This window comes from Pristis pectinata, chromosome 2 (assembly GCF_009764475.1).
Source record: "Pristis pectinata isolate sPriPec2 chromosome 2, sPriPec2.1.pri, whole genome shotgun sequence".
Taxonomy (NCBI): Eukaryota; Metazoa; Chordata; class Chondrichthyes; order Rhinopristiformes; family Pristidae; genus Pristis; species Pristis pectinata.
Window position 1 is genome coordinate 118,545,339 of NC_067406.1, and position 14,914 is coordinate 118,560,252.

Below are 14,914 nucleotides of genomic sequence, written 5' to 3' on the forward strand. Positions count from 1 at the left end.
CCAAGAGGAGGAGTCAATGGAAGAGGGAGTTGGGGAGGGACAGGAAAGGGAATGGCAGACTGTGAAGAGGAAGAAGGCACAAAAGACACCACCCAAGAGACAACGGGCCACAGAAAACAAGGGCTCCGGCAAGAAAAGAGTAATGCAATAGGTGGACACGAGCAACCTCTCCTCGTCGGAGGATGAAAGCAGCAGCAGAAGCCGACGACGGAGACAGAGGAAGCGGCAAAATGGAGGAGAGAATGTGGAAGAGAACCAACAGAAAGGACCAAACGAGGGAACAACCCTGCCCTTCGCCCTCCAGCTCCGGGAGACCGGGAGCAGCGCGGAGGCTGTCGTCCCCCAGCTCCGGGAGACCAGAAGCAGCACGGAGGCTGTCGTCCCCCAGCTCCGGGAGACCGGGAGCAGCGCGGAGGCTGTCGTCCCCCAGCTCCGGGAGACCGGCAGCAGCACCGCATCTGATGCAACCCAGCACTGGGAGAGGGAAGAAATTGAATCACCAGGGAAAGGAACAGGGGCACAGTCGGATCCACCCCCAGCGACACCACCAGCCTCGCCACTTGTGGCCCCACACCCAGGGGGAGACCCCTCCCAGTTCCTGAGCCCGGAAACGGTGAGGCAGTTCACCAAAGCTGTGGGCATGAGGGCCCAGGACAAATGAAAAGGGACTGTGTAACGGGAACTGAACTCCTAAAGAGCCATGGACATAAAACTGGCATCTCTAAACATGCGCAGTGTGTAGCTCACTGCGCGATGTGTTAACGCCTTGCAGTACCTCGGCAAGGTCAAGGCGGATGTGACTTTCCTACAAGAGTGCGGGCTGCCACACCTCCGCAACTATCGGAGGTGGTCGCGATGGTGGACCCACGGACTGTCGGTATGGTCGGGGAGCAATGATCGTCGCGCTTCCGGCCTGGGGATCCTGATGCGGGGGGGCAACTTCTCAATCACCGAGGTCCGAGAGGTGGTGGGGGCGACGGCTCCTCATGGCAGATGTGATGTACCGGAACACTCCGCTCCGGTTAATTAACGTGTACGCCTCGCCTGTGCGAGGACCAGAAGGCAGGCAGGGGGACGTGGAAGTTGAACGTGAAGCTGCTGACCCCAGAGAGCATTGAGGAACTAAAGAGAGATTACGCAGGTTGGAGAACCTTGAAACCCCTCTTTGACTCCCCTTTGTACTGGTGGGAAGCGACAAAGGAGAACATCAAGAGGTTCTTCATCCGCAGGGGGGTCCAGAAAGCAAGACAGAGTCAGACAGAACTGTGTCAACTCCGGACAGACTTGCAGCAACTCCTCCTACTGCAGTTGAGGGGGGTGGATGTGAGGGAGGAACTCCGAGAGGTGAAGAGCCGGCAAGCCCAGCTCCACGCCTCTGAATCCTCCAAGATTACCTTCCGATCCAGGGTGCGCTCGGTGGAGCAGGATGAGACGTGCTCATGTTTCTTCTTCCAGAAGGCACACAGGGGGAGCTCTGTGATCCACAGCCTTAAGGAAGAGGATGGCTCAGTAACATCCTCGCAGGCGGACATATCAAGGATCTGCGGATCCTTCTATGCCAGTCTGTACGACACGAAGGCCACAGACAGCACAACCTCCCAGAACTTCCTGTCCTCTATCACGAAGGTCTTAGAGGACAGCAAGCTGGAGAGTCTGGACTGACCACTGACCCTGGAGGAGCTGACTGGCTCCATCCGTTCCTTTGAGTCAAATAAAACTCCCGGAAGCAACAGCTTACCGGTGGAGTTGTACTCGGCTCTGTGGGACTGGATGGGCCCCGACCTGCTGGAAGTGTACAACGCTATGCTCTGAGCTGGCAGCATGTCAGACTCCATGAGGAAGGGTACCATTACCTTCATCTACAAGCAGAAGAGGGAGAGGGAGGACATCAGGAATTGGAGACTCATCTCACTGTTGAATGTGGATTATAAGATCCTGTCCAAGGCCATCACCAACAGGGTCAAGTCTGCTCTGGGACAGGTGATCCACCCGGACCAAACCTGTGCTGTACCTGGCAGGAAGATCTTTGACAACCTCGTGCTACTCAGAGATATGATCGCCTATGTGCAGGACAGAGGGGTGGACACCTGCCTGGTCAGCTTGGACCAGGAGAAGGCCTTCGACAGGATATCACACACGTACATGTTGGGACGTGCTCTCCAAAATGGGCTTTGGAGAGAAAATCAGGAATTGGATCCAACTGCTCTACACAGACATCCGTAGCGCAGTCCAAATCAATGGGTGGGAAACAGACAGCTTCCCCATCAAGTCTGGAGTCAGGCAGGGCTGCCCTCTCTCCCCTGTCTTGTTCGTGTACTGTATAGAACCCTTTGCCGAATCCATCAGGAAGGACAAGAGCATCAGAGGGGTGACGTTGCCAGGCAGCGGGGGCACCCAGGTGAAAACCTCCCTGTACATGGATAACGTCGCCGTCTTCTGCTCAGACCCGAGGTCAGTCGGCAGATTAATCAGCATCTGCGACCGGTTTGAGTAGGCATCAGGAGCCAGAGTCAACTGCGCGAAGAGCGAGGCCATGCTCTTCGGTAAGTGGCCCGACCGATCCAACGTCCCCTTCACCGTCAGGCCTGACTATCTGAAGGTGCTGGGGATCTGGTTCGGAGGGGCCAGGGCGTGCAACAAAAATTGGCAGGAGCGGATTGGGAAGGTGAAGCAGAAACTGGGACTGTGGGAACGGCGCTCCCTATCGATAACTGGGAAGAACCTGGTCATCAGGTGTGAGGTGCTCTCAGGGCTGCTGTACTTGGCGCAGGTGTGGCCTGTTCTTCGCTCCTCTGGCTTGGAAATCACCCGGGCCGTTTCCCGGTTCGTCTGGGGATCCAAGATGGAGCGGGTCCAACTGGTCACCATGCACAAGTCCCTGGACAATGGGGGTAAAGGTGTCCCCAATGTCGCCCTCATGCTGATGACCACCTTCGTCTGTGGCTGCATCAGGCTCTGCGTGGAACCCAAGTACATGGGCACCAAGTGTCACTACGTACCGAGGTTCTACCTGTCCCGGCTGTTGCGAAGGATAGGCCTGGCCCCGTGGCCACATGGTATCCCAGTCAGCTGGACGCTGCCACACTACCTGTCCTTTGTGGAAAAGTTCTTCCGGACCAACCCCTTGGACCATAAGTCCATCAGGAAGTGGTCAGCACGGAACATCCTGCAGACACTGCAGGAGAAGGACTTGATGGACACCGTGGGGTGGTTCCCTGAACAGACTGTCCAGACCATCTGACAGAATGCCTCATCGTCAGACCTCACCAACAAGCACCAAGACCTTGCTTGGCTGGTGGTGAGAGGGGCCCTCCCAGTAAGATCCGGGGACGAGACGGTCGCCTACCTCCTTGCGGGCTGTGGGTTTGCGAGGAGGGTGTGGCGAAAGATGCAGGGGTCCTTGTCATGTTTCATCCCCAGCAGCAGCGTAACAGAGGATTCTCTGATCTACGGGCTGTTCCCGGGGACACACACAGAGACGGACATCAACTGCTGCTGGAAGGTCATCAACTCGGTAAAAGACACCCTTTGGTCTACCCGAAAATTGTTGGTCTCCCAGCACTGCGAGATGTCCATAGGGGAATGCTGCCGACTGGCTGCAGGAGTACGTGCTGAGGGACGCACTGAAGCTGGGTGAAGCCAATGCGAGGGCTCGGTGGGGAAGGACGACGGTTTAGGGTTCTTCTGCCACAGGAGAAGGAGGGGCGGGGTCAGGCGAGGAAGCCGCTCAAATGTTGTAAATATGGTATTGGGGTATCACCTCAGGGAGCCACATGAGTGGCATTGGTGCTGTGTTTTTTATAAAAAAAGGTAACACTAAGAATTGAACTGTACACGAATGTAAAGGTTTGAACAGTTTTTTATTATTGTATATAGTTTCTTTTCTTATGAATAAAGTTTATTTTGATAACAAAACTAAGCTTGCTTTGTGTAAAGCACAAGGAGTAGAATGCTTTATGTGATGCACCATCACTATCTCCAAATTCAATAACTGCAAACTATAAAATAATGGTCCCTTTAATTTGAAAAATGATATTTCACTTTCAGAATTATTAGTGCATTATTATTTAAAACTGCATTGAAGCTAAACGTAGAAGTTATATGAGGAAGAGACAAATATGTCAAAAAGGTTATTAGTACTTCCCCAGCCCATCTCTTCAAAATGTATTTTGCATTTTATATTTTCATTATTAGGGATAACATTTCTTACCAAGACTACAATTCATATTTTACCAGTTAATCTATTGTATCTATCACCGAGCAGCATTTTATCTCAAAACTGAATCACTATGAAGATGGTCAGAAACCAACATTCACAGTGACATTCAGAATGCATGTACTTAGCTTTAGGCAACAAAGGCAGGAGCATTAGAAAAGTATGTTAAAACTAATTGTTACTCAAAAGATATCTTGTCTAGGGATAACTAATAGTCAGGCATGAATGTGACGGCTTGATAGATTAGTAATGCTGTTCATTTTGGGCATTTCTTCAGGACTGAGGATTGACTTCCACTCTGGTTTTGTGGGTTCTGACGTGGTTGATGATGCCAATGTGGGAACTATCGACTCTTCCACAAATGAGGTAGGTGGGTAGGGATTTGTGAGGTGGTTTGCTCCTTCCGCTGCCTATGGAGGGCGTTTATGACTTTCAATGAATCATTTGAGATTTTCAATACCATCCTGGATGCTCCTTTCCCTCTTTGAGCAGTCACGGATCAGAGATTCTGAGACTCAGTAGTGATATTGCATTTCTTCAAGGAGATTTTGAGCACATCCCTGAATCTTTCGTTTTGTCTGCTTGGAATCTCTTCCCAGGACAAAGCTAGGAATAGAGGGTCTATTGCAGGAGTCTGATATTGAGCATATGAACAATGTAGCCTGCTCAAGGCAGCAAACTGAGGGCAATTAGGGCCTGGGAGAGTATACTGATGTTGGCTTGCTTGTCCTTCAAGAAAATTTGGAGGATTTTCTGCTGAGACAGAATTGATGGTATTTTTCCAGGCTCTTGAGAAGCCTGCTGTAGGTATCCCAGGTCTTACAAAGAGGGAAAGGATCACTATTACCCAGTAGACCATGAGTTCAGTGCAAGGCCTGAGGTCTTGATTTTCAAATTAGAGGGAAAAACCTTGCATTAGCTGGTGCTTATTAAAGACACACTCATGGGCTTCCATTGTTACAAAAGATTTGCAATTATATTTGTAATTATTACCAACAGTGGTAATAATTCAAAGGGTTTGCCCTCCTAATTTCACCCCATAACCCCAGTACCCTACCAATGAATCTGTGCTACACAACCTACCACCCCATCTTTCTGCCTTCCAGGTGATGCAGTGACTAGATTGCATGCAATACTACAAATGAGGTCTAACTAGGAGACTGCACAGCTCTAACTTGTTATCCTGTGTAATCATTCAACATTTAATGATTTCTGTATTGGATCCCCAAATCTCTTAACTTATCTGCAGTTCTTTGCTTCTTGATATTTGGAAAATTCTGTAAAATATACAAATTTAAAGTAGATGAACTCACACATTTCCACATTGAACTGTATCTGCTATATTTGTGCCCACTTATGATCAAACCCCAGTTGAAACTTTCTGCTCCTTTTACTATTCACTTTGCTAGATTTACTCAAACCCTGTATTAAGTGTCAGAAAATACAATGGTAGAGAACTGTGGATAGTGTGAGACTTCATTACATTGATAGTAGTGGACAAATACAACAGAAGTAAAAGGTGTCATATGAATTTATTGGTATGTGATCAAAGCCTTGGTCATTTGGGTCAAAGCTGTGGCCATGATCCAGTGAATTCATATTTTATACAGATAAATATGTTTTGCAGGATGAAAGTAAAGCTACCAGACACATGCATCCTAGGGAACATTTCAAATGATGAGATATGTTTCTTAATGGGACAAGACCTGCTGCTACAGAGCTGCTATGGCAGTTACCCTGCACCCAAACTTGTCTTCTCCATTTCAGAGGGCCTACTTGCCAGCTCAAAGTGTCCCAGACTCCAGTGATGAGACGTGAGTGGTAGCAGTGTTTCACGTGGCACACTGGAAAAACCCTTGCTCCTCAAACATCTCTGACAGACTTTGACAGCTGGCAAAGCCCCAACCCCAGGATATTAAATGTTTCTGGATGTCTCTATAAATACTTTACAAACTATTCAAATGCACAGAAATTCCAGAAAGTTAATAATTATTAGCATTTTCCTAATGAGCTGCCAGGGGAAGTGGTTTAGGCAGTTACAATAGTATCATTTAAGAAGCACTTGGATAGGTACATGGAGGGGTGGGGCTTAGAGGGATATGGGCCGAACGCAGGAAATTGGGACTAGCTGGGTGGGCACTGTGGTTAGCATGGACTGGTTGGGCCAAAAGGCCTGTATTCATGCTGTATTGTTCTATGACTCTAATAACATTTAAACTGGCTATTAACACTCAAAATGTAAAATAATTTAAACACACCACAAAACTCAAATAATTAGAAAAAAGAACTTGCATTCTCCACAGCCCAACAATCCCCAGTTCTATGTGGAAAATACTGGGGAACCTCTGCAAGATGCGTTGTGCATTGAAACACAGCACCAGTGATTATCTCGTAAGTTTGGGACTTCCATATTTTACTGCACCAGTGCGGAAATTACAGATCTGCTGGTACTTACCAGCAGAATCTGTGCCAAATGTTTCTTGCACCCATGAATTGGATCGTTCCTTAAAAGGAATGGTAAATTTGTGTGGAGCGGGTTAACCTGCTCATTTCATGCTGGTACACATTCAATTGTGATCACTATAAAAAAGCCTAATCATGTTCTGAGCAGGCAATGATTCTTGTCCCTTGGTAATTTACAGCTCACAAAGATTAATGATTCAATACTGTATACCTGCTGACCCAATTATGTGTTAATTGATGTCATGGCTCCAGCCCTTAAAGGGCACCTCTAAGCTAGGCTGAATTGAATACTGGAAGTGTATTTAGCTGTGTTCCCTGGCAAATGACTACAAGGGAGGCAGTGCAGGGGAAGGATTATTTATCGCACTTCACAGGCATAACTCTTCATAAACTGTGGGTGCGATTGAGAGGAGCAGGTATGGCCTCTGTGTTTGGGCATCAGGAGGGTCCCACGTGTAGAGAGGAACATAGAAACATAGAACAAAACAGCATAATACATGCCCTTCAACCCACCATGTTGTTCCGCCCTTCAAACCACACCTAAGACTATCTAACCCCTTCCTCCCACATATCCCTCTAACTTAAATTCCTCCATATGCTTATCTAACAATCTCTTGAACTTGTCCAATGTATCAGCCTCCACCACCACCCCAGGCAGCGCATTCCATGCACCAACTACTCTCTGGGTGAAAAACCTCCCTCTGACATCACCCTTGAACTTCCCACCCAATACCTTAAAGCCATGTCCTCTTGTTTTGAGCATTGGCGCTCTGGGAAAGAGGCGTCGGCTGTCCACTCAATCTATTCCTCTCAATATCTTGTATACCTCTTTCATGTCTCCCCTCATCCTCCTTCTCTCCAATGAGAACAGCCCTAGCTCCTTTAGTCTCTCCTCATAATCCATACCCTCTAATCCAGGCAGCATCCTGGTAAATCTCCCCTGCACCCTTTCCAACGCCTCCACATCCTTCCTATAATGAGGCGACCAGAACTGGACACAGTACTCTAAGTGTGGCCTAACCAGAGTTTTGTAAAGCTGCATCATCACTTCGCGGCTCTTAAACTCGATCCTCCAACTTATGAAAGCTAACATCCCATAAGCTTTCTTAACTACCCTATCAACCTACGAGGCAATTTTCAGTGATCTGTGGATATGAACCCCCAGATCCCTCTGCTCCTCTACACTGCCCAGAATCCTGCCATTTACCTTGTACTCCGCCTTGGAATTTGTCCTTCCAAAGTGTACCACCTCACACTTCTCTGGATTGAACTCCATCTGCCACTTCTCAGCCCAGCTCTGCATCCTATCAATATCCCTCTGTAAGCTTCAACAGCCCTCCACACTATCCACAACACCACCGAACTTTGTATCATCTGCAAACTTGCTAACCCAGCCTTCCACCCCCTCATCTAAGCCATTAATAAATATCACAAAAAGTAGAGGTCCCAGAACCGATCCCTGGGGGACACCACTAGTCACAGCCCTCCAATCCGAATGCACTCCCTCCACCACAACCCTCTGCTTTCTACAGGCAAGCCAATTCTGAATCCACACGGCCAAGCTTCCCCGGATCCCTTGGCCTCTGACCTTCTGAAGAAGCCTACCATGCAGAACCTTGTCAAACGCCTTACTAAAATCCATGTAGACCACATCCACTACACTACCCTCATCAATCTTCCTGGTCACCTCCTCAAAGAACCCTATCAGGCTTGTGATGCAAGATCTTCCCTTCACAAAGCCATGCTGGCTGTCCCTAATCAGTCCATTTTTCTCCAAATGCTCATAGACCCTATCTCTTAGAATCCTTTCCAACAGCTTACCCACCACAGATGTAAGGCTCACCGGTCTGTAATTCCATGGACTATTCCTACTACCTTTTTTGAATAAGGGGACAACATTTGCCACCCTCCAATCCTCCGGTACCATCCCAGTTGACTACGAGGACTCAAAGATCCTAACCAATGGTTCAGCAAACTCCTCCTTTGCCTCACGAAGCAGCCTGGGGTATATTCCGTCAGGACCCGGGGACTTATCTGTTCTAATATTTTCTAACAACTCCAACACATCCTCTGTATTAATATCTACATACTCTAGAACATTACCCTTACCAACACTGTCCTCAGCATCATCAAGACCCCAAGATCCCTCTCCTTGGTGAATACTGAAGAGAAGTATTCATTGAGAACCTCACCCACTTCCACAGTTTCCAGGCACATCCTCCCACCTCTGTCTTTATTGGACCTACCTTTACTCTAGCCATCCTTCTGCTCTTCACGTACAAGAAAAAAGCCTTGGGATTCTCCTTAACCCTACTTGCCAAAGCCTTTTCATGTCCCCTTCTCGCTCCCCTCAGCCCTTTCTTAAGCTCCTTCCTTGCTACTCTATATTCCTCATGAGCCCTGTCCGATCCTTGCTGCCTACACCTTATGTATGCTGCCCTCTTCTTCCTAACTAGTTGTTCCACCTCTCTCGTCACCCACAGTTCCTTCACCCTACCATTCCTTCTCTGCCTCACCGGGACAAATTTATCCCTAACATCCTGCAAAAGATCCCTGAACATCGACCACATCTCCATAGTACATTTCCCTTCAAAAATGTCACCCCAATTTACACTCCCAATTTCTCGCCTTATAGCCTCATAATTCGCCTTTCCCCAATTAAATATCTTCCTGTCCTCTTTGCTTCTATCCCTGTCCATGACAATTCTAAAGGTTATGGAACAATGGTCACTGTCCCCCAAATGCTCACCCACTGATAGATCTGTCACCTGTCTCGGTTCATTACCTAAAACTAGATCTAATATGGCATTCCCTCTAGTCGGCCTGTCAACCTGCTGCGTCAGGAATCTGTCCTGGACACACTTAACAAACCGCGCCCCATCTAAACGTTTGGCACTAAGTAGGTGCCAATCAATATTTGGATAGTTGAAGTCTCCCATTATAATAACCCTGTTATATTCGCATCTCTCCAAAAACTGCCTCCCAATCTGCTCCTCAGAATCCCTACTGCTACCGGGGGGCCTATAGAATACTCCCAGGAGGGTAACTGCCCCTTGCTTATTCCTAACTTCCACCCATATTGAATCTAGAGAGGATTCTTCTGCATTATCTACCCTTCCTGCAGCCGTAACCATGTCCCTGACCAGTATCGCCACCCCTCGTCCTCTTCTCCCCTCCTCCCTATCCCTTTTAAAACACTGAAAACCAGGAATATTCAATATGCATTCCTGCCCCGATGTCAGCCATGTCTCTGTAATAGCCACAATATCATAGTCCCGTGTACTTATCCAAGCTCTCAGTTCATCTCCCTTATTCCTGATGCTTCTCGCATTCAAGTAAATGCACTTTAGCCCATCCACCTTACTGCTTCTGTAGCCTGTACTCTGCTTCTCCTTCCTCAAAGCCTCTCTACCTGTCAGATCTGACTTTTCCCCATCCCCTTCTTCCTCTGACCTACTCCTCCAGTTCCCTTCTCCCTCGCAATCTAGTTTAAACCCTCCTGAACCACCCTAGCAAACCTGGCCGCAAGGATATTGGGCCCCCTCAAGTTCGGGTGTAACCCGTCCTCTCTGTACAGGTCCCACCTTCCCCAGAAGAGATCCCAATGATCCAAAAATCTAAAACCTTCTCTCCTGCACCAACTTCTCAGCCACGCATTTATCTGCCATCTCCTCCTATTCCTACATTGCATGGCACTGGCAGCAATCCCGAGATCGCTACCTTCGAGGTCCTGTCCTTCAGCCTTCTGCCGAGCTCACTAAACTCACTTTCAGGACCTCATCCCTCTTCCCACCTATGTCGTTGTTACCAACATGAACCACGACTTCTGACTGTTCTCCCTCTCGTTCTAGAATCCTGTGGATCCGATCAGTGACATCCCGGACTCTGGCACCTGGGAGGCAACGAACCATCTGGGATTCATGCTCACTGCCACAGAACCTCCTGTCTGTTTCCCTGACTATCGAGTCCCCTATCACTACCACCTTCCTCTTCTCCTCCCTTTCCTTCTGAGCAGCAGGACTGGTCCCAGTGCCACAGACCTGGCTACTGCTGCTAGGCCCCGGCAGGTCATCTCCCTCAACAGTCTCCAAAGTGGAAAACGTGTTACTGAGGGGAACAGCCTCCAGGGTCCTCTACTCTATCTGCCTGTTCATTTTCTTTGGAAGGGATGGAGGCAGTAGGTGCCACTGAAATCACTGGCAACAACTGAGAGCAGTGCAGAATCTCACACTGCCCATCAAGGTTCGTGCTGAGGCAAGTAGAACTGTATCCCCCAGCTGCAGCACATCCTTCTCCTCAGTTCATGCTCATTAATCCACATGCTGAATCACCTAGCCTGCTATGACAGCCTGCTTACACTTCACAATCTGAACACAGTCAAAGTGCATGTCACATACTCAGGTACAACATTTGAACCATGATATTCCTGCCACTAGAGTGCGGGTGCATATCCCAACAAACGGAGAGGTTCCTCTGGTCCCAAAGGCTAACCAGACTAGAGGAGAAAGTCCTTACCATATGGGCATAGAGGTCACACAGACCTTCACCCATATTAGAGCTGAGAATGTAATAGGCTAGAGTTGGTATTGCAAGTATTCAGATAACTTTTAGAAAGTCTCTAACTTCATAAGGTTGAATGTCCTGAATATATGTATTGATACCTCTGCTTGACAATCCTCCTAACTTCACCATTACTCTAGTTCTAGGTGTGTATTTATCATTGCAAAGTGTCAAGAAATAACCTCACCCACCACCACCTCAAATGTTTCCCCCCAACCAATCCCTTGACCTGGCAAAGGACCACTGCTACACAGAGAAAGAGGAGTAAAGCACGACATGGTTGCATTATGAAGCCTGAACAAGTTAAATCAAAAGCATCTGTTTCATGTGGAGAGACACCTGGCACTAGCAGACTTAAGTTGGGTTCTAGCCCCAGTTCTCCAGATGGAAAGGTTGTACATCAGCTCTGCCTGGATAATTTGGATGTGGATCAAGGTAGGACTCGATGCATGGAAAGGCTGATTTGCAGTCATGTTAAAATGCTTGTTGCATTGTCCAGCCTCCCCGAAACATATAGGAGAATGGTCAAGGATGGAAAGGATAGCCCTTACTCTCCAAGATACAGACCATCAAAACAGGGGCAGAAATATGGCAGACAACACAAACTGCTTGAAAAAAAAGCCATGTGCACTCCCTGGGTACATGGCATTTACCGTGAAGAAGTTTTGTCATGGTTGTCCATCAGCTGTATGTTCACAGAGAGGGTCATGGTCTCAGTATAAGGATGAAACAAGAGAAATTTCTTCACTTAGTGTAATCTTTGTAATTCTCTGCCCTGAAGGATTGCGGAGCCTGTCATTCAAATCAGAGATTGACCAGTTTCTGGATATTAAGAGAATCAAAGGTAATGGGAATATCACAGGAAAATGACACTGAGATGGAAGATCAGCCACGATCTTGCTGAATAGCAGATTGTGTTTGAAGGCTTGGATGGCCGACTCCTGTTCTTATTTCCAGGAAGCTGGAAATCATTTCAAAACTGTATGCTCACTTGCTCTGATAATCTCTGCTCAGAAAAGAAAAACAATCTTCCCTTTCCTTGGGTAGAGTACATCAGTTATCATGTTAATGCTGCAGTGTGCAGCAAATGGGAAAATAAGAAAAAAGATTAGCCTTTGCTGCCTGGGATGATCCAGTGTCCAGGGAGTTCAGAATGCAATTGTCTTTGATATCCAGCAGCAGAATTACCCAGCCATCTCAACTGCACGAGTAGCTTCTGAAGGACACTCAGGGGCACCCACACAGGAGTGTCCATGCTAAGAAGGTAATTAGTGGAGATATAGTGGTGCACTTCACCTGAAATTACATTGTGATTGAAGTAGCCTCCTGAATCAGTAGTCAGCCACTAGCAGCCTTGTAGCAGACCAGAGATATAAGTAGGAAAAACAGAAAATGCTGGAAACACTCAGACAGCATTTTGATTTGCAGATATTAATGACATGTTGGGTGAGTAGCACTTTAGCTTGTGTAGCTACAGTGAATGGAGAACCAGAATAACATGCTTCAAAGTGAGCAGCCTTAACGACCAAAAATGTGACCTAACTGAAGCAAGTGTTGCACGGCAGATGACATGCCCCTGAGAGTGTCCCATGCACGTTATATACAGTATAATATGCACCAGCATGTATTGTCAGCAGAAGTGCCAAGTTGAATTGCACAAACTATGTGATTTATATAGAATGGCTGCGATTTTGCAATTTACTCACAAAAATCAAAATTCAATTGCACAGCACTTAAAAACACAACATGGCATGTTCCAAGTTCTAGGCAACCTTTTTTGTATTTATTAGTTCTAAGTCAAAAGGAATCTCAGCCTAAAGTTATTTTGCTTTTTGTAGTGAGGTTAAGCAAGCCATTAATGTAAGCCTAATAGAATAAAAAAGTTTTGATGGTGAAATATATTTAATTATTTTTCAGCAGTTAAACCTGTATGTGTTGTACTACTTGACTTACTTCATAGACTTAGAAATGACATTTTATGCTTATTGTATAGAAGTGCAGACGTTGGAGGAATTATTTGGAAGATGGAGAGGATTTGAAGAGAGGCATATGGGTTTTATTGAATTGGCAAGTTCAGGGAATTATAGTACAATGGACAGGATGGATGTGAACTAATCCATTAGAAGCTAGGAGCAAGGATACAATTAATATTTTCTGCATGGGTTTGATATTAAAATTAAAGAAAATTATCAAATCTCACTTGCAGTTAATCATGATTCTTAGAATCACATCTGAACCCAGAAATTGTTCCAGACTTTTTATTGGAATTAAAACAGTGGCTCACCCTGTTTGTGAAAGCCATCTAATGATAGGGAACTTCAGTTGTGAGGTTCATATCACGTGATGTTATGCTGGAATGTCCAGTTGTCTAAATGTCCATTTCAGCATAATGTTTCTTGCATTTCTCAACATGTAGCAGGTGTGATCTCAGCTGGTGCACTGAAAGCAAAGTTGAATTTCATCATCAGTGTCTTCCATTTTTGAGGGATGACTTCTAATGTATGGCAAGAGGTCCACAATTTGCTTTGTGGACTTCTATTGTCAGTAGGGGAAGGTCGGTAGGGAACCTTTGTTTTGCGGATGTTAGATTTAAACCCATTCTTTTGTATGCTTCAGTGAATGAGTTAACAATGACTTGGAGCTTGGCATCTGGACATGTGCATATATGTGTGTCATCAGCAGTTCAGTGAGTGAAGTTGGGTGACTGAGGTTCTGGACTGGAAGTGGCATACATTCAGCAGTTTCCCATTTATCTTGCAGATTAGCCCCATTCCTGTGGGAAGCTTGTTGGAGGTGAGGTGTAGCACTGCAAGTGTACGTTGCAAATATTGTTCAGCCCTGTGAGGTTCATCCAATATCAGCTGAAGTTATGCTGGAAACCCTCTCAGGATATTTCCAAGGTAGAAAAGAAACCTGTCTGATTTAAGAGGTGCAAGAGTGACAATGAAGAAGTAAGCAATTTTGAATGAAAGCAAGAACAACAACAACAACAACAAGAAAGGTCTTCAGAATGGAAACTACTGTGGGAATTTGAGATCACCGATGACAAAAGATTGCACAACTGTATGAATGGAAATCTCCAATAAGAAACACAAAAGAGGCAGATTATTTTAGTTTAATAAGAGGTAAGGCACGGGCACTTTGGATCACAGCAATGTAATCTGAATTCAGAAAGAAAGATTGATGAGAAAAAGAACTCCATGTTTTGTAGAATATTTTACAGCACACTGAAACTATCTATCATGAGAATAGTTTGACGATATCTGTGCCAGCCACATTTTAATTAGAATGGAACTATTTCTGTGAATAATGCTGAGGGAGTTCTGTTATCGTGTTTATCTGTTTCTCTCTGAGTAAAACCCTTTACCCAAGTAAGAATCATTAGATTAATATTCCAGATATTGATTTTGTTCTGCCAAGAATGGTGCTGACTTGTTGCATAGAGCAAATACAGAAAATTTCATGACCTACCAATCTGAACATTGTACTAAAGCAACACTTCTAAGCAACCCTAAATTTTAGGATCTTCTGACAGCAGTCCATTGGTCAGGGATTTGTAGTTCGGTTTCTTCAAGTGAAATGGGATTTGTAGTTTCTGCTTTGTAGAGAAACCAATTCTGGGAGAACACCCTGTGTCTGAAGGGACATGCATTAGTGCAGTTTTTCCACGTGAGC